This window comes from Athene noctua, chromosome 1 (assembly GCF_965140245.1).
Source record: "Athene noctua chromosome 1, bAthNoc1.hap1.1, whole genome shotgun sequence".
Lineage (NCBI taxonomy): Eukaryota > Metazoa > Chordata > Aves > Strigiformes > Strigidae > Athene > Athene noctua.
The window spans coordinates 231080317-231105111 of NC_134037.1; the positions used below are offsets into that span (position 1 = coordinate 231080317).

Below are 24795 nucleotides of genomic sequence, written 5' to 3' on the forward strand. Positions count from 1 at the left end.
CACTCTTCCTCATGAACAGAAGCATCTAGTTGTGGTGTTGTGACAACTCATTTAGAAAACAAGTTTTTAAAAGTTTAGATATAACGTGTAGAAGAGAAATAACTGTCCTAATTATCTCTTCATTGAAGCTTTGGCCATGGAAAACAGTACTCTTCCAAAGACAACCATGCTACTTCATCCTCCCCCATATTTCTCAACCCCAGCTCTTAGAAACTTCACAGCTCCATCACTTCAAAAATCAAACCCTAACCTGGTTCAGACAACCAGCCCAGCAACCAGCAGCTTCTCATGACGTGGACACCTGACTTGCCAACTTGGCTCATCTTGGCTGAAACAGATGAGAGTTTGCTCACACAAACAGTTTGGACACAGATGTGAAGGGAGTGCAATAAAACACTAGAAAAAAACCCCTATGCTGTCAAGTGAGGAAAAATAAGGGTGGCGCACCTCAAGCAGCACTGAGGTAGTTGGATGAGTGCTCCTGCCATGGAAATATCTAGGAACAATCATGCCCACTTCTAACTGTTTCACTAAGAGTACTTTTTAAGTTAAATTAGACTGATGCAAGTTCATATGCTCACAAAAATGTATGTCTAGAGTTTAAACTGCAACTTTAGCTCAACTAGTGCAGCTTACCGTTGAGTCAAAAACCTAAGGGCAAGCTAAGGGCCTGGGCAGATGCTAAAGGAGCCATTTAAGGATTTACAACCCATCACCTCCGGGACAGTTCATTATCCGAGTAAAACTTACTTGGTCAAAACCTCCCTTCTGTGCTTCAGGGCATATCCACGTAAACCATTATTGTGTGGTTTTAATGGGACATGCTGCCAAGCGACCAGGGTGGTTATGCATTCAACCTTCACTTATGAGTTAAAATGAGCAGCTGGGGTGAGGCTGAAGCACTTTCAGTGTGCACGTAAGCCCAGCAAGCACCCGGTGTGTGGAGACGAGAGAGACAGCACTGAGGCACTACCATCATTCTCCCATCTAGTTAGTAGACACCAGGCTTGTTCATAACAGACAGCATAACAGGTTCTTCCAAGGCAGCCTCTGTCAGAAAGTAAGCTGCTTTCTCCACACAGTCTTTTCTCCTGATTTCACCCCATCCAGAGATCCTCATGTAAGGCAGTAAAAATGAACCCACAAAACTCCCCCCCGATTTTTAAATTTTTTTTTTCCAGAGATGCTCCATCCACGAAGCATGTATGGATCAGTGGTCCTGGGTCTCTTCTCTCACGGCAGTGGCTATTTTACGTACCTAGCTATTTGCAACTAGTAACTGCTATGGTCTGTCCCTCAAATGCACATATTTTAAATCACAGTATATTGATAAAATCTTGTCACAGCTCTTTTATGAAACCTGGCAGTACAAATTAACAAAATGCTTCCCAAGTCCACCTGAACCACAGAGCACCCATAAGACAAGCTTTAAACATTGCAAACATCAGAATCTAGACATAAAATGTACCCTTTCTAACTATGTGGCTTCAAAAGCATTAAACCTTTTCTGCAAATATCCCTATTATTTTTAAATAAAAAATTTGCAAAACTGAGCTCTTTTACTTCGGCAGAAGTTTTCTGACATTTCTTACTGTTGAGAATTATTTCTAGTCCATTAGCACTGAAACAACATTTAATACAGCTCATCTGAAGGACCATATTAAAAGACAACTAACTTTTTATAAAAACAAACAGTAGAATGCTGTATTGCATCAAGCATTCATAATTAGACATACATCTTTCAGAAGTGCACATTTAGGAAAATATCCTACCAACAGTGACTTTCTTGGTTTTCTTCTCAGGAAATCCCTCCACAGCTGATTTTTAAATGGTCTAAATTAACAGCTTTTTATATTACAGCACCATCAGACAAACTAAAATTGTGTTTCACTTAGTTGCTTCAAAAGCAACATTGTTGCTTTTAGCTGATACTAAAAGAGATATTTATTTTTTTTAATAGAAGAGGGCTAGTATTTTTAAAATGCCGCAAACCATCCCTAACAAACTTGAGACTGTTTCTCAACACAGAAAGTTTCATTTTAATTCATATGCCTAAACCACCTTTGTAAAGAAAAAAAGCCCCGAAACATACACTTCCTCTCTACAGTTCCTTCTTTTCTCTTTTTGAAATAAACAAAAGTTGGTTGCTTTTTGAAAAAAACAGGATGGCGGCAGCCTCTCAGTAGCACACCACCAAGGGCACCTGGAACCCCATGCTGGGCCCAGAGAGCTCTCAACAAGTTGGTTTGTCAGGGGATCAGGAGACAGGGAGGTAAATTCTTGCAATTTGTGCAGGTCTGATGCCTTTGCACTCCACAGCATGTTAAGCTTCATAATTATTTTCTTGATAGCTAATATCCTTGTCTGCATGCTTAATTTACAGGCACCATGACAATGCTTAAATAGCTACAGAGAGTAAAGAGTTTACAGAGGCTCGAGAGAGGGGGGAAAAATAACAGCACCAACCAGCAAACATACCAAGAGAATGGTAACAGATAACATAACCACCACCTCCGAGGACAATGTGAGGCAAAATTCTGCCTTCAGCAGACAACATGCCAGTCCTGGCGCCTTCAAGATACAGTTTTCATGAAAGCTCTTCCTAAGAGGGTCATCTTTTGGTTGGAAAGACAGCCTCCACTAAAAACAAGCCATACCATCACATCCTTGGAAACGATTGTTGTTAGCTCCAAAATTACCTGTTGAGCACATGTAGCATGTACAAAGAGAAGAAAACGAACAGTATCCTTGTCAACTTGCTTTTAACTTGAAATTGAGTCTGGTTGGAAGAGCAAGTTAAACATTAATTTTCTGTCAGCAGTCAGCCTTGGGTATCACAAGTTGTAACCGTAGTTTCACAATCACATTTTGCTGCTTCTTTCCCTAGCTGCAATATAAAATTGAATAAACACTGAGATAGCTGGGAACTGGAGAACAGCAGAAGTGACTTAATACAAAGCTCATAAAAGCAAGGTAGCTTTCTCCTAACCCATCAGCTTTATTAACTCTGTGAAAAGATCCCATGAAAAACACAAGTAACTCTAGAGGAATATACAGCATGATAAAACAGTATATGCAGCAACAATATATATTAACTTTTTTTTTTTTTTGATCACAACAGCAGACAACAACTTGAACTAACCAAGCTCACCCCCTCCAATTCTGAAACCCAGTTTCATGTGGGATGACATTCATACTGGGCTCACTTAAAAAGTCAAATTGCTACCACGCAAGAAGGTAAACGAGGCAAATGCAAAAGGAGCTTGCAAATGAAGCGATAAGACCGTTAGTACACTAGCAGTAACTATTCAAGAAGTGAAAAACATTCCCCTCAAAATAAAAAATATATTTGGTGTATTCACACAAAAATGTTGATGATGAGTTAAATATAGGGTGTTCTAGAAATAAAGTGTCTAATTATAGAAGCAGACAGTGACATTCAATCCATCTAAAAAAAAAACCCTTTCCCACAGTTTTCCAACTTATGTATTTAGTATTCCTGTTCCTACCAGATTAGCTTAATGGTAATATTTTACCCTCCAATACAGAAATAAATAACTTTTACATGCAAGTTTAAGAACTGGAGGTACTTTCCAGGCTAACAGAACGGCTATCATTTTCACATTCCAACCTGAACCTAGTAAAAAGTCACACGTGACCCAAGGTAAATGATCTCTTTAAGGACAAATAAAGGACCTGAGCTCTAGCCATCAGATTCATCACTAAAGATAGCTAGTAGGTAGTTAAGGCCTAAAGTGCATCAAGGCAAGAATGCATAAACTTTAGTCCCTATCTAATGGGATCCTTTTAGCACAAAGGCTGACACAGTGGGAAGCTTTCCTGCAGGACAGGCCCACATTGAAGAATAATTCGTTTTTACCTCTACACAGATTACCGTTGTCAGGTCAGAAGAGTGAGAATGTCTACAGCCTTTCGCATGGCTGCTGCGGACTTTTGATAAGCAAAAGATTTCAAATTTCAGCATGTATAGTCTCTGTCAACTAGTTTATCTGTGAAGGAACATTTAAGTAAGATTTAAGAAAGCAACACTTAAGTAAGATTTAAGGAAGCAAATAATCTCTAAAGCACATCAATGGCATTAAAAGGATAAGCATAGTAAATCACTGGTGTATGGTAGCAAAGTTTCAGCGCTTATAGAGCAGATTGTAACCAAGGCTGGAAACGTGAACTCCACCTCCTGCCACTCCTGTGCTGAATCACTCCAGTGGGGGAAAGTCCTTACTGCTCCTCGCACACCCAACAAAACTGCAGCCAGTTACCAAAACTGTCACTGAAAACAACAAAATCTGCCAGCGAAAGCTGAGAAACTTTTGCTAATGCTTGCAAGAAGTGAAAGCTGTTTTGGAGATCAAAGCTTCTCCTCTGATACAGAGGGAAATCCTGCGTTTTTCTTACAGTCTTTTCTATCAGCTCACCAAACGGAGTCCCACTGTAGATCCCTCCCTTCAATACAGCTGTAAGATAAAACTTACACACCTTGCACTGTTGTTTTCTTTTTAATACACAGAAGTGTCCAGAAAGTAACGCACACCACCGAAGTCTTAGTTTGCAGCAATACTGAAACATCAGGCTATACCAGGCCAACAACATTCTTCAAATCTGGACGTTAACTACTTTTTTTTTTCCTCATTTGAGTGCAAAGATCAGGAACTTGGCAATTCTAATATTCAATGGATGAAATAAAGAGCACATTAGAAAACAGGCACTTTTGTAAAAACACGGATCTGGAAATAATGTTGAAGCTAACTGGCATCTAATGATACCACTCCCATGGCTCATCTCTCAACAACCACAAACTCAATCCAAACCGAAAGATCTGTGCCTTGGGTAGGGGTGGGGGAGGGGAAGAAAAGTTTTTTCTTTTTGGAGACAAACACAGGCTTCAGCTATAAAAATCAATAAAAACTAACGTCATTTCTCTGTCCCTTCTAATCCACTTCTCTGACTTCTAGAAGATCTATCCAGGCTGTCATCTGTAAGGCTTGGAGGACTTTCAAATCACTTTTTCTCGCTCCACCACTGCACCCCAGATACTTCTGTAGCCCCGGCACGGTCCTTGCGCAGCAGCACGGGAGCCTGAATATGGCAGCTCTGCCTTCAAAGAGGAACTGCTCCTCTGAGAAGCCCTGTTCGAGAGAAAGCGGCAGCAGCTACTTACCCTTTAGCACACAAAAAGCGTTCTGCCCAAGATAAGCAGCCGCAGCTTGGGAGCCAACTTAGGATAACTCTAGTTTTTAAGGCTGGATGTCTCGACAGGGTCCAGTACAGCAGAAAGAAGGGGAGGAAAGAGGTAAGGAAAGAGAGGCTCGTGCTCTGCCAGTTTCAAACATGGCAGACAGTTGTTGCCTCAGCCCTAAGATTGAAAACAAAATTCATTATGAAAAAAAAAAGGAAGACGTAAATACCTTAAAGAATTTGTCGGTAAAAAACTTCCATCACTAACTCAAAACAATTTTTTTCCAAGTGGTTCCTCTGTAGTTTTATCATTCCCTCTGTGGATTTTTCAACATTAAACAATGCACGAAATTAATGTCCCAAACTCTTGCAAAACTGTTGCTTTTAGAAAGAAAATGGACAAAACATAAAACCAAAAGATGATAAAAACACACTGTACTGTAAGATGCAAAAGGAAGATACAGATGAACACTGGCAAGGCTGAAGACAAGAGACAGCCTCACCCAAAACATGACCATTTACTTAATGGTTGCCTCCCTCTCTCCCTCGCCTGAAACCGATCGCAGTATTAAGCAAGACTTCATTATACTTCTCAGATACAGGCTCCATACAGTAAACAGAAAGTATTTCCCCGTGCGCAACAGTATGAGCTCCCTGTCATTTCATTGTTAATAAGAAGACACTCAAATTTCTCAACTGAAAGACTGAAATATAGGGTCCAAAATTATATGCGCAAACAAAACTTCTACAGATATTAGCTTCCATTTCTGTTCAACTATGAACAAGGTGAAAACACTCATTCTTTTTCAAAATACAGTGCTAGAGTTCAGAAGCACATAATTAGGAGAATCAAGGTGGTTTTCATCCACTGAAAGCTTAAAAAGCAATTTGACACACCGCAATTACCTCCAGGATTTTCTTCTCCCATTACAAGTACCACTAAGTCCATTTTACAATTGGTCTGTCCCTCTGCCATGTATATAATCCCCATTATTTTAGTTTCTTAATCATTTCCAGGAAAAGGCGAGTACCTGCCCATTTTTTCTGCACAAAACAATGTAACTCCCTCTTATTTTAGAACGACCCCACGGCAGCTGCTGCCGAATGAGTTTGTTTCAGCAGAAAGAGAACCGCAATTTAAGGTTGCAGGCATAGAAAGCGATCCATCTTTGAAACGACAAACCTGCCATTTTATGGTCGCTCGGGACCGCACCGGGTGAACGGCAGTGGTGGAGCAAAGGTGCTCACAGCCTCAGCACTGATTACTAACACTTTGCCCGAATTGCTTTGGACCGTGCTGTGCTACATGCTAACCAGGTCCAGGCACATGTAGCTTCGGAATAGACAGAATTTGTTTATCGTACAGTCAGCGGAGCGGCGGCAGAAGGGGTCAGATCAGCAGCCTGCTCGACATCTCCACATGCTTCAGAGGCAACAAAATTATAAAACGCAGCAAAATTACGAGTCAGCCGTTACACTTGTGAAGTGTGCTGTTCAGAGAAGCACTGCGGTGGCCACAGTGCCCTTTGGCCGGCGCGACACGCTTGGCTACCGGCAGCTCATGGCGCTGCTGCCCCGAAACATCACTTTTACTGTCGGCTGAATTTATTTTTCGCCTTTCCCAAGCGCGCCCTGGTGCTGCACTTCACCAGAAGTTCCCTTTTTCCCCTCAGTCCTCCCCAGACGGCTGAGGAGAGTTGCTCCAGGCGCAGGCAGCACGTCGAGGCCGCGGAGGCCAGCAGCCCTGGGAAGCCGCGTCCCCCCCGTCCCGCCGCCCGCCCTTCCCTCCCGGGGGAGCACGTACCGCCTCGCCGCGGGGCCTGCGGCGCCGCCCCGGCCGCCCCGCAGCTTCGTGCAGCTAAAATGGCTCCTGTCGAGGGGGGGAAGTGGTGCCCGGGCCCCGGCCGGTGAGTCACCGCGGGGCCGGGCGGCTCGACGCGGCGCGGCTGGGCTCGACACGACACGACACGCCCCGGGCGGCGGCCAGCGCTCCGCCGGGCCCGGCCCGCAGGTGGCGGCGGCCTCGCTCCGCTCCGCTCCCCTCCCGGGGCGTGTGGCGGGCCGCGCGGGGGAGCGGGCGGCCCAGCGGCCGGAGAGGGGCCGCCCGCCTTCGCGCCCCGCTTGGCCTCCCCTCGTGTGCGGAGCATGACCCAGCGCGGCTGCCTGACCCAGCTCACACCGGCAGCGCCCGCCCGCGCCCCGCCGCCGAGGCAGCCCACACGCAGAAGCCTCTCACCCCACTCCTCTTCGTGACTAATAAACACCTTTCTGGGGAACGTGTGGTGTTTTCTACCAGTGCCGTCTTGCTCGCGCTTGACCCCAGAGAAAAGCGAAACTTAGAAGGGCCCAAATCGCTCAGGGAGATTTCGTTAATGTGCAGCATCTGATGAAGCACCGACACATGTCTAACTCCAGAGCCAGGGCTTTCAAGGACCCCCAGTAAATTTCCGATACGCTCCTGATGTTCTTTAAATGAACTGTTGTGCCCAATAAACAGTGTGCTGAAAGCCACCCTGCGCACAGATGAAGGCAACGTAACTGCTTCGGGCAGGCTCTATGAACTCCTCAGGCCCACCAAAAGGCCTGACAGAAATTTAATCTCAAACACATGGTGCGGAGGGGGAGGACAGAACTACTTTCACCTTGTTTTAGTGGGAAGGGTAAGCACACGCTCTGCGTGCGGGCTGGCACATGCATTTGTTTTCCACCAACTTCCAGAAGGCCAGAGTCCGGAGCAGCACGCTGGCCCTAAGGGAAGGCATGGCACCCACACCCAAGCCCATGCAGACAACAAATGGGTGTAACTGCAGGACAAGGAGCTGGGAGGCAGGGGAGGAAAGAAAGCAGCAGAGGTGACCTTGATGTGAGCAGGTAAGACATGCGTAAAAACCTGAAGCTATTCCTAGCAAACACATTGAAATAACTCCAAATATGATTAAGTGCAGCTGCCATTAACCCTCCCAGTAATAATTAAACAGTAGTCTCACAAGTGGTTCACTGAGCAAAACTCACTGTTTTATGGACATTAATATAACTACTGGTTATGTTTAATAACTGAGAAGAAAATTTTGTATTTACTTCCAAGTAATTCAGTCCCTGTGATACCGGCATGGCACTGAAAGGCAAAATTGGCTCCCAGTTTATAGTTTAGAGAGCAGTTATCCATGTAAGATTTTATTAGATTTGTCTTATCATGTTATTTTGGAACCTGTTTTAGCAAAGAACTAAAAAAAGAAGCGGCAACACGTTTTTTATGACTGAGTAAAGGTATCAATTAAGGCACTACTAAAGTAGCTTCACTACAGCTCTTTATCAAAATATGTCTTCATTTGTATTTCTCAGTTGAAAAAAGACCACGTGGAGGAAACACTGCAGTGTTATTTTAGTCACTATATATTTTCCACCTCTCGCAACAGATGTATTTTCCCTCTCTCCAACAACTTAATTCTAATCCAATCTTACATCTAGAAGTATTTGTTTCTAGTGCTGCAAAACCCTTTGGAAATCATGGGGCATTGAGGGAAGAAATCTGACCCAGGTGCACAGCAGTTACAAGGAAACTTAACATTGGCACAGGGAGAGTGCCATTTTAATTATTAAAGAAAGTCTAACAGTTATTTATTACAGGGGAAAAACCAACATAGTCTTATCCAGGCAATCAACTAAATTGAAAAATCATTTTGTAGTGATGTATGAGCACAAGCTATGCAAACACTTCGCTGTTTCTAAGCTAAATCTGGAAGCAATATTCTTTTAAAAGCGTATGTAAAATGTAAACATGTTTAACGAGAGAGAATGCAGGTGGATGTTCATCCCTGGAACTGTATCAGGTTTCTTGTTAATTATAATTTCGGCTTAAAGAAGTGATCTTGCCCATTGCTGGGATGAGTACCTCTATGAAACTTAGATCATCGTTTGCCCAAAAGACATAGCTAGACACTGACCAACATCACGGCTTAAGCCAATTTAAACAGCTTTAGCCCTCCACTCCATCCTGGCTGCATATTCCTCACACCAAGCTACTCCCCTCACTGCTTCCCAGTGCAAATATTTGTGCAGCCGCACAGCGTGGCAGAGGGTGGAACCCACCAGAGGAAAAGTTAAGGCCGCATAAATAAATAAATAATGCATAATACAATTTTCCTATTGCCGTTGGTCCCAACTCAGAGAGACATGAGTGATGAACTACACCCTGAGGGGAGAAGTGCTGCTGAGCGGGAGTGGGCCACACACTGGCTGGGGTGGCAGAGACTTGGATGCAGCTCCAGCTTCTGCTGCCTTATGCAGACCCGAGGAAGCTGCTTCTCTTTTCAGGCCCCAGTTTGGGGCATGAAAATCGCTGTCCCTCCTTCTCAACTCGCTTTGAAAGCTACAGGTCTACAAGAGTGGGATAGGAGAGGATGGGATGGGATGCTTCCCCAGGAGAGGACCATGGTAGCCAGCCTGCACAAGGGGTGGCGTGAGGCTCTGAAGCCATGAGAGGACAGACCAGAGAGATGTGCTCTGGAAATATGCTGGCCCACCTGAAAGACAGATACATTTTAGACTCATAAAAATGGGCCAAAAGGCAGGTTTGTGACTCTGTTCAGCTTTTGGTTTTGGATGAGGGGTGGGGAAAAGAAAATATTATTTTGATGAAGGAAAGGGAGCAGAAACTTTAGATTTTAAAACTCTTTGTTTTTTATTTTCCTGCTATACCGTACACAAAGTCACCACATGAGAAGCCTAGGAAGCCCCCATTTACATGGTATCACATGTTGCCATTCCTAAAGCAGTCTGAGATGCTCTAACTCTTCTCCACTATTGCAACAGGATATCCCACCACCCTGATCTCAGCTCATGCTCATAGTGTCAACCTGCAGAGGCTTGGGGCCTCAAACTCTGGCTCAAGACTGGAGAAAAATCTGATTTAAGGAAATTTTATTTTGTATTTGTTTTTGTAAGATCCCAATATCTCAAGCTTTGCAACATATCTGATCTCAGACATCCTTGTAGGAAGGAAATCCTAATAATCCCATTCACAAGCATGGCCAGGAACAACACCTGAGCAATGGACATGTCCAAGATCCCACCATATGTGTATGGAAGGACAACACTTGAAGCCGCTTTCACCCAAGTCTTGACTTAGCAAGCTCCTGCACCTTCCTTTCTCCTTGTACATAACACCAAGAAACATTAGTAGCACTTCTACAGTGTTTTAATATAGTATATATCTATCATGGTGTTACTGTCCCAGTACTTTGGATTTGCAGAATGGCACCTCCGGCTGTGGTGCCACATAAAACACAGACTGAAACTACTGTGGGTTTCTAACACTGCCAGATGCATAATGACCTAAATATTTACAAATGGAGAAACTCCATCAGGAGATTATAAGGCAACTCACTCCTGTCTCCAAAGAAAGGCTCTGCTACAGGACATTAGGTATAGAAAAATTCTCATCACTGTGTTATTTAACAACTTAATCACAAATTCTGACCACATACTTCCAATATTTTTAATGTGATTGTTTGCTGTCTACAAACCTCTCACATTTCTAGTGATTTCAGTAAAAAAGCATCCCAAATGAGAAATGTGGAACCCAGGGGTTTGGATACCTGGAGTGCAGCCCACGCAGCAATCAGTTCTTTATTTGCAATTTAAAGGTATGATTCAGTGATGTTTTAGTGCACGCAAAGTATAGGCTGAAAATAGAGCACAATGAATTTGAGAGAAAACAGTTTACTTTCTCACTGTGCTGGTCTTCTGAACTTTAGCTGAATTGCAGGAAAGGAAAGGAAAGGTTGTAGTACATAAGAGTGCGTATGAACAGGCCACTATTCTTTTCAAAAGCTGGGAGGGAAGGTATCCTGATAGTCCTGTGTTCAATTTGAATCCTTCAGATAGTAAATGTCATCTTCTTTCAAAATACACAAGTGTCTTTTGAAAGTCTGCGGTCAGGAAACTCCCAAGCCTCCAGAAATTATGCCTTTGGTAGTAGAAGGGGCGAGAGAGGTGTTTGAAATGAAATGGATTCACAACAGAGCAGCTTTAACCTCATCCATTTTACACTTCCAAGTTTGCCTCCAGTGTTTCCTAGTGAAGGCCGATTTGGCAAGGTGGCTGCCTTTGCCAGCAGCACAGCAACATCCCACACAGCTACAAACCCCTGACCTTGTACAGCCTTGCACAAACTCTTCTTGGATCACCTCTAAAGGTATTCCTAGGTCATATCCCAGAGATGACAAGCCTCTAGGAAAATCTACTTATATAGTCACTTTTCCTTGCTCTTTTAAGTGCCTTCCTTCCTCCTTTTGTTATGGGTTTGCCTCTGATGAGAAGTAATGCTGCTATGTATTTCTGAGAATGATTTAAAATGTGGTTATATCCTCCCTTCTACTGACATGCAAGGGGAGGGAAGGAATTGCAAAAATCCAGGTAGTAAATACAGCTCCAACACAGGATAATCTCTGATCCACTCTCGGGCTCCAGCTGCAGGCTCCAGCTTCTCTCTAACACTTCTCTCCCAAACTCCATCCTCTCCCTTGCACCAGTTCTGGTCCATGTGGTACCTGTTAAACCTTCCACTGATCCCATTAAACATGTTACTGTAGCAGAAATCTGGCTGGGGTGAGTGGGGAGCACTGGCTCCTCTTGAATCAGCTTGGAAAGACTGTGATGAGTACTGCCACAAAAGCACATAGGACCTCCCTCTGTGGGTGGTAATGAACTATTAGACTGGGCCAGCAGTAAGGTAAATTTTCACTCAAAGACTCACATGACTGCACAACAGCTGTAAAAAAAAAAAAAAAAAAAGCTCGAGTTACTTGGGGGATGCTACAGGCAGAGAGAAGGCACAGAGGGGCTACTTAACCCACAGCTCTCAGACCTGTGCTAGCTCTGTTCCACCCTCCCGCTACTTGCCCATTTGTTTTGGAAAGTGCACTGAAAGTCATTTAACATCCTAAAAATACACCTGCCAATAGGTGTGACAGAAGTCACACTTGTAAACCCACAGCTCTGAGGTAGTCACACAAAGAGATCAAAATAATGACAGGACAAATTTATGCCCCATACTTCTCTTGGTGAGCTTTAGACACCCCAAAAATCACAGAACAGAAAGAATCAAACTATAATCTGCAAATATTTGCAAAATACATGCAATGTTAACTGGTTTTCTCAGGTTACAGAGAAAAACACACAGTATGTGTACCAGCCCTGAAAATTCTTTAAAAATATATTTTGATATCACACAAGGCTATACAATCCTGACTGAAGTAAGGTTACGCTAGATCCTTAGCTTTCTAAAAGAAATGATCACCTGGGTGTACAGCTGGTTTGAACAACAAGTATTGGATAACGTATATATTTCTATGCATTTGCCCTCAAAATAAGCTTTTAAGCAAATATGGGTTTCTTGCTATCGTACAAGAAAGACACAAAGATGAGGGTATACCAGGCATGAAGTGAAATTGATAAATACTGCTAAAATTAAAAAACATACCTATGAAAAAAAGGTTAGATTTTCCAATAATAAGCAGCAATCTTTCCAGAAAGAAAGTCAGTGTTGATTCTTGAAGTAGGTCATCATTGGACATCATCCCACTATTATACTCCTTCAGAGCTGGGTTGCTTTAACGGGATGCTTATACTTGCTTGAAGTCCTTGCAAGGATAATTTAAGAATACAAACTCAGTCTGAAACTATCAAAGATGTTACTACACCAGTAATGGTAAACTTAGCCTTTGCTCTTTTCCTTTCTTACACACACACAAAAACCCCATAAAAACCAGAACCATTTGTAAACATGTTGTTCTGTGGTTTTTGCTTTGTTTTTGATGTTGAAATGTTATAATCCCTGATATAAAACAGAAAAAAAAAAAATCGGGCAATGAATGCATAGAAATATATACCAAGTGAAACTATGTTGCAAATACACACAGAAGGAACATAAACGCAAGGACTGTGTGGGTTTTATATAGTCAAACAGCGGTTTCTTAACTAGGACACTCTGTAGTTGGCTGAGGAATCCTCATTAAAAAGCTATAACTGTATTTTTCCTCTTCTCATTCTGAGTCACTCATTACATTTTTGGATGTTGCAACACTTTCATGAATAATAAACACATACTGGGAAGAAGAAAAAAAAAAAAAAAAAAACAGTGTTCACACTGGATTTTTTTATGTCTATATTTACCAGTATAAAAATCAAACCAACAATGAAGCTGAGATTTGTAGAAGTTTCTATTCAAGGAATGCTATTAATCACAGACAAAGTATTTGGTACAGCCAGAGACAAGCACACAGATACGCACAGAAGTTACAGCATGGCAATGTTAGTATTACTATTATTGTTTGGCCTTTGTACAGAGTGAGAGGATGGGGGAGGGATCATAATGTTCCCCATCAAACCCTCTCCTGAGGGAGAACAGCCAGGCACCGCCCTTAGACAGACAGCTCTGGACCCAAAGCTGTACTTCTGCAGCTGCTTTTTTTTTAAAAAAAAAATATTAATTTTCTTTTAAAGGCTAGAGAGTTAGGCTGTGGAGACTGCTCAGTCCCAGAAAGTCAGCTGTGCTACAGGAAATTATTGTTGATATCTTGAAGAAGTACCATGGAATTATTTATTCACGTTTCTGTTTTAGACAGTAACAAAGAGCATCTAACATATGCACATGTCAGGGAGGTTGCTGCAAGGGTTTCCACTGCTCCAGTCAGATGAAGAACTGTTTGCTTCTATTATGATTTTTGTTGTCCTTTCAATTCTGCCACCCTACGCAGGCCATACTGGCTACCTTGCACACTTGTGCCGACTCCCTGTATGGATGCAGGCCAAATTTATGGAATTAAAGGAAATATGGATAACCATCATTTTTAGAAAAATGTTGAGCTAGAGTTCCACAAATACTTTAGATGCTTGTGAGAATGAAACAGGGTATTTGCACTGCTCAGGATGTGAACACAAAGGATAGGAAAGTATATTACTGCTCTTCCAGCTGCTCTAATTAATGGAAAAAGATAAAAGTGCCAACTTGAAGAGGAGGGAGAAAAAAAATAAGTTGTGCAAAAAAGTAAGCTTATGTGAATGAATCTATTTTCCACTATAAATCATCAAGATAGAGAACCGGCTATTAAAGAACAGTTAGCTAGAAACACAACCTCATTACTCACTTCTTCAGGAAACAATACTTTTAGTAGAGGCTTACCTATCCAAATAATGCTACATTAGCCAATTGGCGAATACATAAATCATGGAGAGAAAAAAAATAAAGACTGCAGGACACAAAAAAAGGAGGGGTATCAGGGAGCTTGCACTGCAGGGAAGGTGAACTGGCCACTGTAAGGCCAACATTTTGATCTCTCAGCTACATTTCAAGTTACACAAATAGCAGCCTTGCATCTTTACACTGATCTTCAGCCAGGTGAGCAGTCCTACCAGAAAATCCTGCAAGATTACAATCCTGTGGATCACTCCAAGAAACCAAACCGTCACCTCTACTATTGTCACTTGCTCATAAAAATGAGCTACAGCAGTCAGACATATCCTAGAAGATACCATTGCATGCAAGCATAGAGGCTCAGTTCCAGAGAGAATTGCTGCTACCATGATGTGTTTTCCAAAAGCCTCCCAGGAATCATCTTTCTTGACTGTGGTTTAGGGGGGTTAGAATGAGGTCGTTATGGCAGGCACCATTTCACAGATGAGATTTTTCTCCTGCTTTCCACTAACAGAGGTCATTCATTTAATGGAGGGAGCTCAATATTCTCCTCAAGTAACTTCTCATAAAGACAATGATCCTTTCAAAGTACTATATATAGGCATCTATGTTTATTACATTAGTCTAATATTGCCAATTTAGTATATATTAACCTTACAACCCATTTTGTCCTGCATTTACTGAGGGACCTTCATACCTTCGCTCTGGAAAACATCCCACTCACCAGAGTGGAACGAATTCAACTCTCTCCACCGTCAAGGGACTGAGACCTAAACTTGAGGGTAGAGTGCTCACATTCTAGGACGGTAGCCTAAATTCGGAGTGTTTGATACAGTGCTTCTCTGTAAGCAATTTTAGTTCTTGAACTTTTACATTTAATGCTCCCCCCTTTTAGCAAGACACATTAAGAAATGTTTTCCAGCTTTGCATATCAGACAAAAATACATTACTTGTGACTGAAGTCACAGAAGTCTTACTTTATTTCAACCACTACTGACAAGTAACATAAAACTAATTTCATTTTAATATTCAGAATAAGAATAATTAAAACAGCTTTTCTTAACACAGTGGTCAATGATGTCACTCAGGAAGGAGAAAGACTAAAGAAAATCACTTTTTTCATTAATTGCCCACATCCTCAGGCCTGTTGGTTTTTATGAGCCCTTGCTGCTTTGCACAAGCTAGGAGCAGCTTGCTCTCTGCTCTATAGGCACACTAACTCCCCTATCCTAGACAAGTTCCCTTTAATTCCTTTATTGCTAATTCTTAACAGCATGCAGAAGGCTGCTACTCCCCCAGAAGGTCCCAAATAACCTAAGTTTGTGGTTCCAAGTGATTCTAACAGGATTAGTTATATTATTTCTACTTCCTTTCTGAAAACATACTAATTTCTCTTCATCCTTTTCAAGAAAATTCCATTATCCGGTAAACATTTTCAAAGCTACACAGGTATATCATCTGTGCACCATTCTGTCAGAAAGTCAGATCTGGAGGTGCAGGAATTATGCAACAAAATTTTACAGCACACTGGAAAATTCACTTGTACAATTAAACACCAACTAGCAACATCAGACAGCAAACAGGAAAGATACTACCAGGATCATCAAGCGATGCACATTTGCATTTTTGAGGTGAAATGGCAACTGGATACCATATACGGAGGGAAACAGGGAGGAGGGAGCACCACACTTTGGATACAAATCCACAGGAAACTTTACTCTTTACATATAATGCCCAGGGAACAATTCATGTTTATAGGCAGAAAAGAGCAGGCTAAAGATCTGCAGGCCAAAGTTACTACATCAAAGACCTTTTAATCTACACAGACAAAACAAAACAGAAGAATGGGGAAAACAGCATATAATCATTGAATAGTTGTGTTGACTTAAGGACTGTTTTCTTCCACACTTCTGTATTCCTCAAAATGGAGGGTGGTGTAATATAAGGTGATATATGGCCTTCTCCTTCCTAGTTCTCCTTAACTGAAGAAAATTGTAACCAGGCTCTCTCACCCCTTTGCCCATCAGCCTTCCACCTTGCAGAATATCATTACTGGCATAACCACACAAGTCTTAAAAAAAACAGAATGACATTTAGTAGCATGAGGTCATTCCACTTACCCCTATATCCAAAATGGTCAAAAAATGCTGCAAAGTCACCTCTCCTAATGGGATTTGGATGCCAGTATTCTGGATGAGGCTTCTGTTAGGTGAGGTTTAATCCATGACTGGGAATGGAGAGAATGAGGGTCCCACTTTTGAATACAACATCCAACGAAGTCACAACATCCCCAAAGTCAAGTTACTAAATTCCTAGACAAAATTCCTATGGAAATGGTCAAAATACACGATGAAATCCTTCCCTCTCTCTCCTGACTTGAACCTGTAGAAGTTCAATTTTATGCAAATACTGTCAAATGTCAGACACTTGAAAGAATAAAGCCAAACCAAGACTGTAACTGAAGAACAAGATAATTTAAATATGTTATTACAAAGCAATCAGAGATATAAAGAGAACATAGTTAAGGTAGATGCAAATACTCCATTATAAATTGGTTAACATTTTGACTACCAAGTATCAAGACTTTTCCTAAAATCATTATCACAGAATCATCTAGGTTGGAAAAGACCTTGAAGATCATCTAGTCCAACCATGAACCTAACACTTCTCAATTACACCATATCCCTAAGTGCTATTTATATAGAGTATACATATATATAGGATATATATACACACATGCTATATTGCTGTATATACAATATAGTATACGGCTACACATATACTATACAGCTTCCGATTATTCAGAAAAAACATTGCAAAGGAATTATAAGATCAGACTGACATCTCTCAGTTAATCTGAAACACCACAGTTGGACATTTTTTTGCTTCTATATTCCACCCCCTGTATGTTTTGGCACACTCAGGTTCAGTTTTGTTACAGAGATCCTCTCTGACACAGACTCCAACATCACAGAATCACAGAATGGGCTGGGGTCAGAAGGGACCTTCAAAGATCACCTAGTACCACCCCCACCACGGGCAGGGACATCTTGCACTAGATCAGGTTGCTCAGAGCCCTGTCCAGCCTGACTTTGAACGCTTGTTCATCCACACCATCTCTCTGACTCTAAGCAGAGCAGAAATACGCTTCTGCTAGCTGTGCTTGTACAAGCCTCAAAAAGGTGTCTCCTCATCATCCATTTATTTTCATTTTTATTAAACACCAAAGGTGTAAAAACTTGAAAACATCTGAAAAAAAACCCCAAACACCACCAGCGACATAAAATGGAGCTCGTGGCAGGCTACTAATTCGTATACTCTTTTCCCCCACATCCCTCATGGGGCCTTGTTGCCTCAGTTTCCCCACCACGTTTCCCTTGGATCTGATCACTGGCACCGATCCCAAGCTAACAACAGCACCTGACTCCCCACAGAGTTGCTCAGGGCTTTCCGTACCTTCCTTCCCATTTGTAAAGCACAGCAAAGTAAGCCCAGACCATCTAAAAGGAATTAGGAGATCTTGAACTTGAGCTTTTGGTCATACCCAACTGGGAAAGCTCTGGTGCTTAAATAATGGCTCCTGCTCACTTAGAAAATCTGATTGTTAATTAGGTGAAGAAACTGCTCGCCCACGCTTCATGCTCTTAATCTCCTCAAAACTATGGAGAGGAGGGGAAAAAAATCTGAGCTGTAACTACAGATGATTGCTCTTCAACATTATTTGCTAGCAGCATTTAGATATTTGCGTCCATTCTCCTCACATTTAGTAAAGCTAACACTGTTCTTAAAAAGGACACAAAACAATCCTTCAGTAAACAAGTGTCCACACACGAAGTTGGGTGAGAGGAATTTAAATTTCTCACTATATGTAATGGATTCTACTCAGCATTCTTCAGTAAGGACAGATCTAGCTCACAGTCATTCTACAGCAGGTTAAATTGCAATTTTATTAACAGGACTATTAACAGTTTCTTCTGCGTCTCATTTTTCTGGCTCATATCCTTAGAAGGAGAAAACTACTTTGGATCTACCTTCTATTTCCTTCCCTTTCTAATTTGTTTTACCTTATTTTCTTCCATTCCCAGCTCTATTCCCTATTCATCAGGCATATGAATGAACATTCAAGATACATTTTGGAATAAAGATGGAAAAATTTGACTGCTGTGGCTCCACAGAGCAAAAGCATGGAGACATCTGGTTTTAAGCCACCCAAGCTGGAACCATGTTTCACTCAGAATCCACGTAAAATTCTCATCTCCTCTTCTACTTATCTGGAACTAGTAAGTAATTTATTTTTCTGGCAGATAAAACAAGTCATCCCAAGAAGGGATTTTCCCCAGAAACACCTTTAGGATTTTTATTTCTACTTGTCTTCAGTTCACTAACAAATTAAAGGACATGATTTAGAAACTTAACTGATAAAGAAGGAGCACACATTAAAAAAAAGTACCAGTGACAGTGTCCATGAAGCCACATTCTCACATCAGTCCTCCCATTTCTTCAGCACAGTATACAAATTTCGTGGTTTTCCTAATACTCCCCATTCAGAATAGCTTCCTCTGATGAAAGGCAGTCTATTCTGCAAACATGAACACAGTGCTCCACAAAAGAACCACAATTACGCATTTTCTCCCTTAAACCACACCTGCACAAATACCTGTGCCTACTGAAACACCTATAATAAGACTACTGCTTAGTCTGATAATAAAATATGAGGAATGGAAACTTAAATCAGGACATCTATGTAACAGATCCTTCTCCACTTCCATACAAAAAAAACAAAAGGGGTGTTGATATGGTTGTTTACCACATCATAAACCAGAAGCTCCCATGGACTGTGCAGTCTCTTAACTATAGTTAATGTCACTACATGTCTTGACATCAATCTGAAACAAGAAAAGGGAGAATGCATGAGTCCTAGAGGATTAGAGAATTCAGAAAAATATGTAATATTCTCAACAGGTATTGAGGCAAAGATGTAAGACCAGGAACCTAGTCTGGGTGTTAAATTGTGTGAAGAAGTATACAGTATTTAGCACTAATTCTCCAAATAATGGTGATTTTCTCTGTAACTACCTGTTTTCTTCAGGAATATATGAATTTAGTAGTTTTCTTTCACTAATGTGCATGGATTTTGGAAAATAACTCCATTTAACTAGTAGAGAAAATGAGAGGGCTTGTACAGTAACAGCCTCATGTAGGACTTGACCTTTTAGCTGCTAGTCACACAGCAATGATAAAACTACAAACCCCTATTTCTGATACAGCTTTTATTTCAGACAGACAAAACACAACATCTGCAGAATATATTGGTTTTCTCACAGAAAACATAGGGAGATCTCTTAAGCAAATAATATCCTAAAAACGTGCTGTGACCATTCAGCTGTCTGACCTCTGATTTAGAATGCCCCAGAAACTACATCCAGAGGCAAAGCAAGTAGCTAGATCAGACTTTAGGTAATGCATTTTCAGTAACTCCCCTCAGATGAGGTACATAATGATGCAATCACTCCCTCCCGAAAGGATGCAATAATGATAAAAGTATACCAGTATCACAAAAACTCAAAAACTATTTAACATCAATAGATGTGTCCTGGAAAATTTTCACAAATGATCATTTGCCAAGAATATAAAAGTATATTAGTGGCTCTCACCATCTTGGCTGCAGTGTATTTATGGTTAGAAGCCAGTTCATTCATTCATTAAAATATTACACCTGTAATGGCTGGAAAGTTTTACTACACGGTGTTAACATTTGGAAACTGAATTTGAAAAAGCCTTAGTAAAATTTTTACAAACACTTAATACTAAATCTGTTAACCCCTAAAATTTGTTCAACTAGGAAAACATAAAAAAACCCCTCGTTTGTTTTGTATGGCTCAAGATGAAGGTTCTTCTTGAAAAGGCATCCAGTGAAAGACAGCTGCATAGAGCACATAGATACCCAAACACATAAGAAAAAAGCTCATCACTACTTCAGTGGAGGTAAGCAGGTGCTGGAGGACCTGTTCTCTGCATACAATTACATGTGCGTATAATTCCCCTCTCCCAGAAGGAAACGTAAAAGTAAAATGCTGACACAAGTCTGCCAACACAAGGCTGGAGAAAGGTTTACAGTTTACTATGGACACACCTCATTTCCATTATCTCCATTAACACACCACTAATTTGCTCAACCCACCTCCTAGCAGCTTCTCAGTACAGTTACCTGAACCTGCCTCAGCTTTGCCACCCAGGCTCCCCAGTCCATTTTGACAGAAATAAATCTGCTGTTTAACCTGCTTAAGTTAAGCAAAATAATTTTGGCAGAAACAGAAGGGTTCCTGTGTACAGTTGGCGGGGGGGCGGGGCAGTGGGTGTGTGTATGTGTCAGGAAATACTTGCAGAAGATGAGTAAGAAGCTGCTGGGGGGGTAACTGATGAAGAAGAGCACTAGCCATGGCAGCCATGGAGCTGGCATGGAGACCAAGCAGCCTGTACTTCTTACACATGCTGCAGCCCTGTTCCTCCTCAGGATGCCCGTGCAAACCATCACTTTGTGACGGTGTGAAAAAACCAATGCCTTTTCCTGCACAGCTGTCCCGCAGGCCAACATTTTACTTAGAAGATGACTGCCTGCAGTTGGGATCCATATCAATTAAATGTCAGACATTTCATTAGATGGTGCTGTCTGGCATGTGCGAGGTGTGGATGTGCAGGGAGAGCAAGAAAAAGCACTTTGCAAGAGCTGCCTGAAGGCATATCTGTCTGGAGAAATTACTGCTAGGAATATTCAAGCACTGGACTTTCTTCTGGAGCTTGGTAGCATTCATTTCTCTTGCATTTATCTGCAACCCAGGAAGCAGAATGGGAGGGAAGAGGCCCAGGGTCCAGGCCGAGAAGATGGAGCTCTCTGTCTCTCCTTGTCATTTCACTCAGCACAAATGGCTGTGTGAAGACAGGAATGGTCTTCCTTATGCTCAAAGGGAAACATATTTTAATGCATGAATTAATTCAGTCATCTGCACTTAGTTACTCAGTTTGCACATTTTTGATGTTTAAATCAGTTATCTCCCCCAAGATACTGAAGTTTATGAAACTGCATTGGACTATACTCTTTTCCTAGAGATTTACTGTTCCTTAGGTAATAATGTTATTATCACGACTTCTTGGATCAATGTTCTTACAGCTGTATATGAAAGCTAAGTACTGGCATGATCCTTTTTCTGACTAGTTTTGCTGTCCTTTTACCCACAATACCACTTCCTCTATCATCTATCTTAAAAGAACAGCAAATCCTGTGCCACAGGGTAGCATAACTTCCTCACCTCTTTAACAGTTTAAATTTGTGACAAAGCGTGCTCTTTCAGTTTCCCTCAAAACTGAAAAATGTATCTGCTGTAATTCTCTTGCTCAACGTCAGACCTTGCAATTTCTCATTTAATTTCCCCTCTTAACAAAATTAAAGAGCACAGAACAGATGCCAGGATGCTGTTCAATCTCTTTTTCCCTGAAAAAAAGGTCTCTGAAGGTCTGCAGCAAGTTGCAGAATCATACAACTTTCCCACTAGCATTTCCACTTCTCAACCACCAGTTCGTGTCACTCCCCAAAGAGCCTCTGATATATGCTTAACGTGCGAGCTGCTGGAAATGACACAGTGGCAGTGCCTCTCCAAGTAGCAGCAGATGCTGAAACAGAAGCTGCAGCAGCAGATACCGTGTGAACGACTTTCTGCCAGGACTTAGAGCGTGCTCAGTTTCCTACCTGAATATATGACACATAAACGAGTCGCAGAACAAGGTCAAGCAAGCTGAAACACCTCATTAAATTTCGTTGATGCCTGTATGACCAAGTACTTCAGACACTGTAACTGCTTGATGTCACTATTATATTAATGGAGGAAAAAAGACCAGAATATTACACTGCCTAGAGTACACAGGTGAATCTGAAATAATAGGTTTTAAGAGGAAAAAAGATATTTCTGTATATACACATAAATAAAAAAAGGAAATTAAACATTCTGGGGAGACAGCAAAATTACATCTTCAATGGCCACAGATGTGCTGGATTAGGTACCACATGGGAAGTCTGCACACACGTGGCAGGTAAAGAATAATACATTCAATTAAAACACCTAATTTTTGACTACCGGTGAAGGGGGAAACCAAACTTTGCAAAGAACACAATCCTACTACTATTTCTAGCCTTTGTTAATTTGGTTGTCTGGGTGCATAATTATCCTACACACACGCACAACTTGTGCTGTTAGACATACGGTCAGTTATATAGCTCAGCTATTTTACAGTATTATGTTGAAATTTGGTATGCCCCTGAGATGGACACAGGTCACTTAACAATTCTGTAAATTTTAATCTCAGTCTAAAACACTGTTTCACTTCACAGCCAGCAAGGGAGTAAAACTCACTAAATATTATGAACACAGTAAGATGTCACAAGGTGGCAAGCTACAGCCCGTGACTGCATTTTCAAAAAAGACACCATGTGGTGATATTCGTTATCATCTCCATATCAGCCCAAGTTTTATCCAACTACTAGAACATTTAAAAAGGATTCAAAATTTACTGCTGATTCTTTGATTTTGCCATTTTCTGAGAAGAAATTTATTAAATAATCTAACTAGAGCTCTTAAAAACTGAAAACATCCAACCTAATTTGTACGTTATTAGTGAGTTGAATCCGGTATTTCCTAGACGACAAAAGTACATTATCATCAGCTCCAATGAACACAGTGATAGGCATATGGGCCAAGCCCTAGAAGGCTGTACTGTCATTATTTTCTCAAACACGCACATCTCAATAAGGCAGCTGAAGGAAGGTGTTTTTAGAAATCACGTTTGAGAGGAGTAATTTAGTGCTTAAGTATTTCCAAGTAAGCGGAAATACTTATATGCATGTTTTCAAGAAGTCTAGAGATACTGATTTACAAGAACTTAGGCTCCTCAAGTTTCTCAACAGGAAAACTTCCAGTATTGTCATCCTGTATAGAAAACATGATTTGTTACCTTAAAACATTGACAGGTGTCCTGGGTTCAGCTAGGATAGGGTTAATTTTCACAAGAAGCTGGGAGGGGGCACAGCCAGGATAGGTGACCTAAACTAGCCAAGGGTATATTAGACTCCATGGTGACATCATGCTCAGTATATAACTGGGGGAACTGGATGGGGATGGGGATGGGGGGGGTGATGGTGGTTCAGAGAGGGGCCAGGTGGTGAGAAATGGCATTGTGCATTACTCTCTTTACATATTCACTTTATTAGTATTGTTCATAAAATCATAGAATCATTTAGGTTGGAAAAGACCCTTAAGATCATCGAGACCAACCAGTTGTTGTTACCAGTTTTTTTCTTCTCTTGTGTTGTTCTATTAAACTGTCCTTATCTCAACCCACGAGGTTTTACTTTTATTTTTCTCCTGATTTTCCTCCCCATCCCACTGTGAGGAGGAGTGACTGAGCGGTGGCCTGGTGCTTTGTTGCCAGCTGGGCCTAAACCATAACAGATACCTTAAAATATCAATAGTATATTTTAAAACATGAATGACAAAGCCCAAATCAAAACCACTGTGTGAAATACTGAACATCAGACCCTGGCATTCCTTTGCATACCGTGTACCCTAGAGTAGGTATAATAAAATAAAATTTTCTACAGAAAGACATACTTTAACATTTAAACTATATGTATCCTAGTTCAGATGCCAGGGGAAAAAATGTGTCTGTTATATTAATAGGAATGAACTACGTAATTATAAAACATTATCACAGAACTATCTAGGCTCGAGTGCAATTCCTAGGCCAAATTAAACCTTCAGCTTTGTTGTGAAGCTGCCTGAAAATGGGCTCTCCAGGTAATTCTTCAACTTGATTCAAGCAGTCAGTCATGTGTTTCAGGTTACAAAACGGTCTCACCACCGTAACTTCTGTTGTTCTAGTGACTGCCGGGGGTGCTATGCTGCCAAGCCATACACACAGCATGCCCATGTCCCTGTCTCTGGTGTCTGCCTGCAGCAGGAGAGCCGTGCCCAAAGGACAGAGGTGGTTAAGGGGAGAGTGGCCTTGCAGGTACCATGAGCCTTCAGCAGCCGACTTCTGAACAGTGAGTGATGTCCTTGCCTATTTAATGGCAGGGGAAATTTCTTCATCCCTGAATACAGCTGTCAGTATCCTGAGCAAAGACAGACAGTACACCAACCTGGGAATGAGGGGACTCTGTACTGACAGAGAGGGAAGCTGAGTACCCAATATCCTGTCTCCAGCTGCCACCAGACATTGATGTTCTGGAGGGAAGTACACAATAATTAATAATAATCCCAGAAGCCAAATTAGGCACCAAGAAAACATGGTCCTTCTGACCCAAGAGAAAACCAGCCAAGTTCTGAAGTGTGACATTTCATTATAATCTTGTC

The 24795-nt window shown here is 41.5% G+C and overlaps 1 protein-coding gene across 5 annotated transcripts in view; it reads right to left on the bottom strand.

Moving 5' to 3' along the window:
- The window catches only part of ELF1 (E74 like ETS transcription factor 1), a 95236-nt gene that overhangs the window by 65211 nt on the left and 5230 nt on the right, over nucleotides 1-24795 (bottom strand). For 2 of the 5 annotated variants that reach the window (XM_074912341.1, XM_074912325.1), the window contains exon 1: nucleotides 7001-7254. The exons of the other annotated variants lie outside the window; for them this stretch is intronic. The gene's annotated coding sequence lies outside the window, so the exon portion shown is untranslated. Of the gene's footprint in view, nucleotides 1-7000; nucleotides 7255-24795 lie in introns of those variants that run through there. 5 annotated transcript variants of the gene reach the window in all.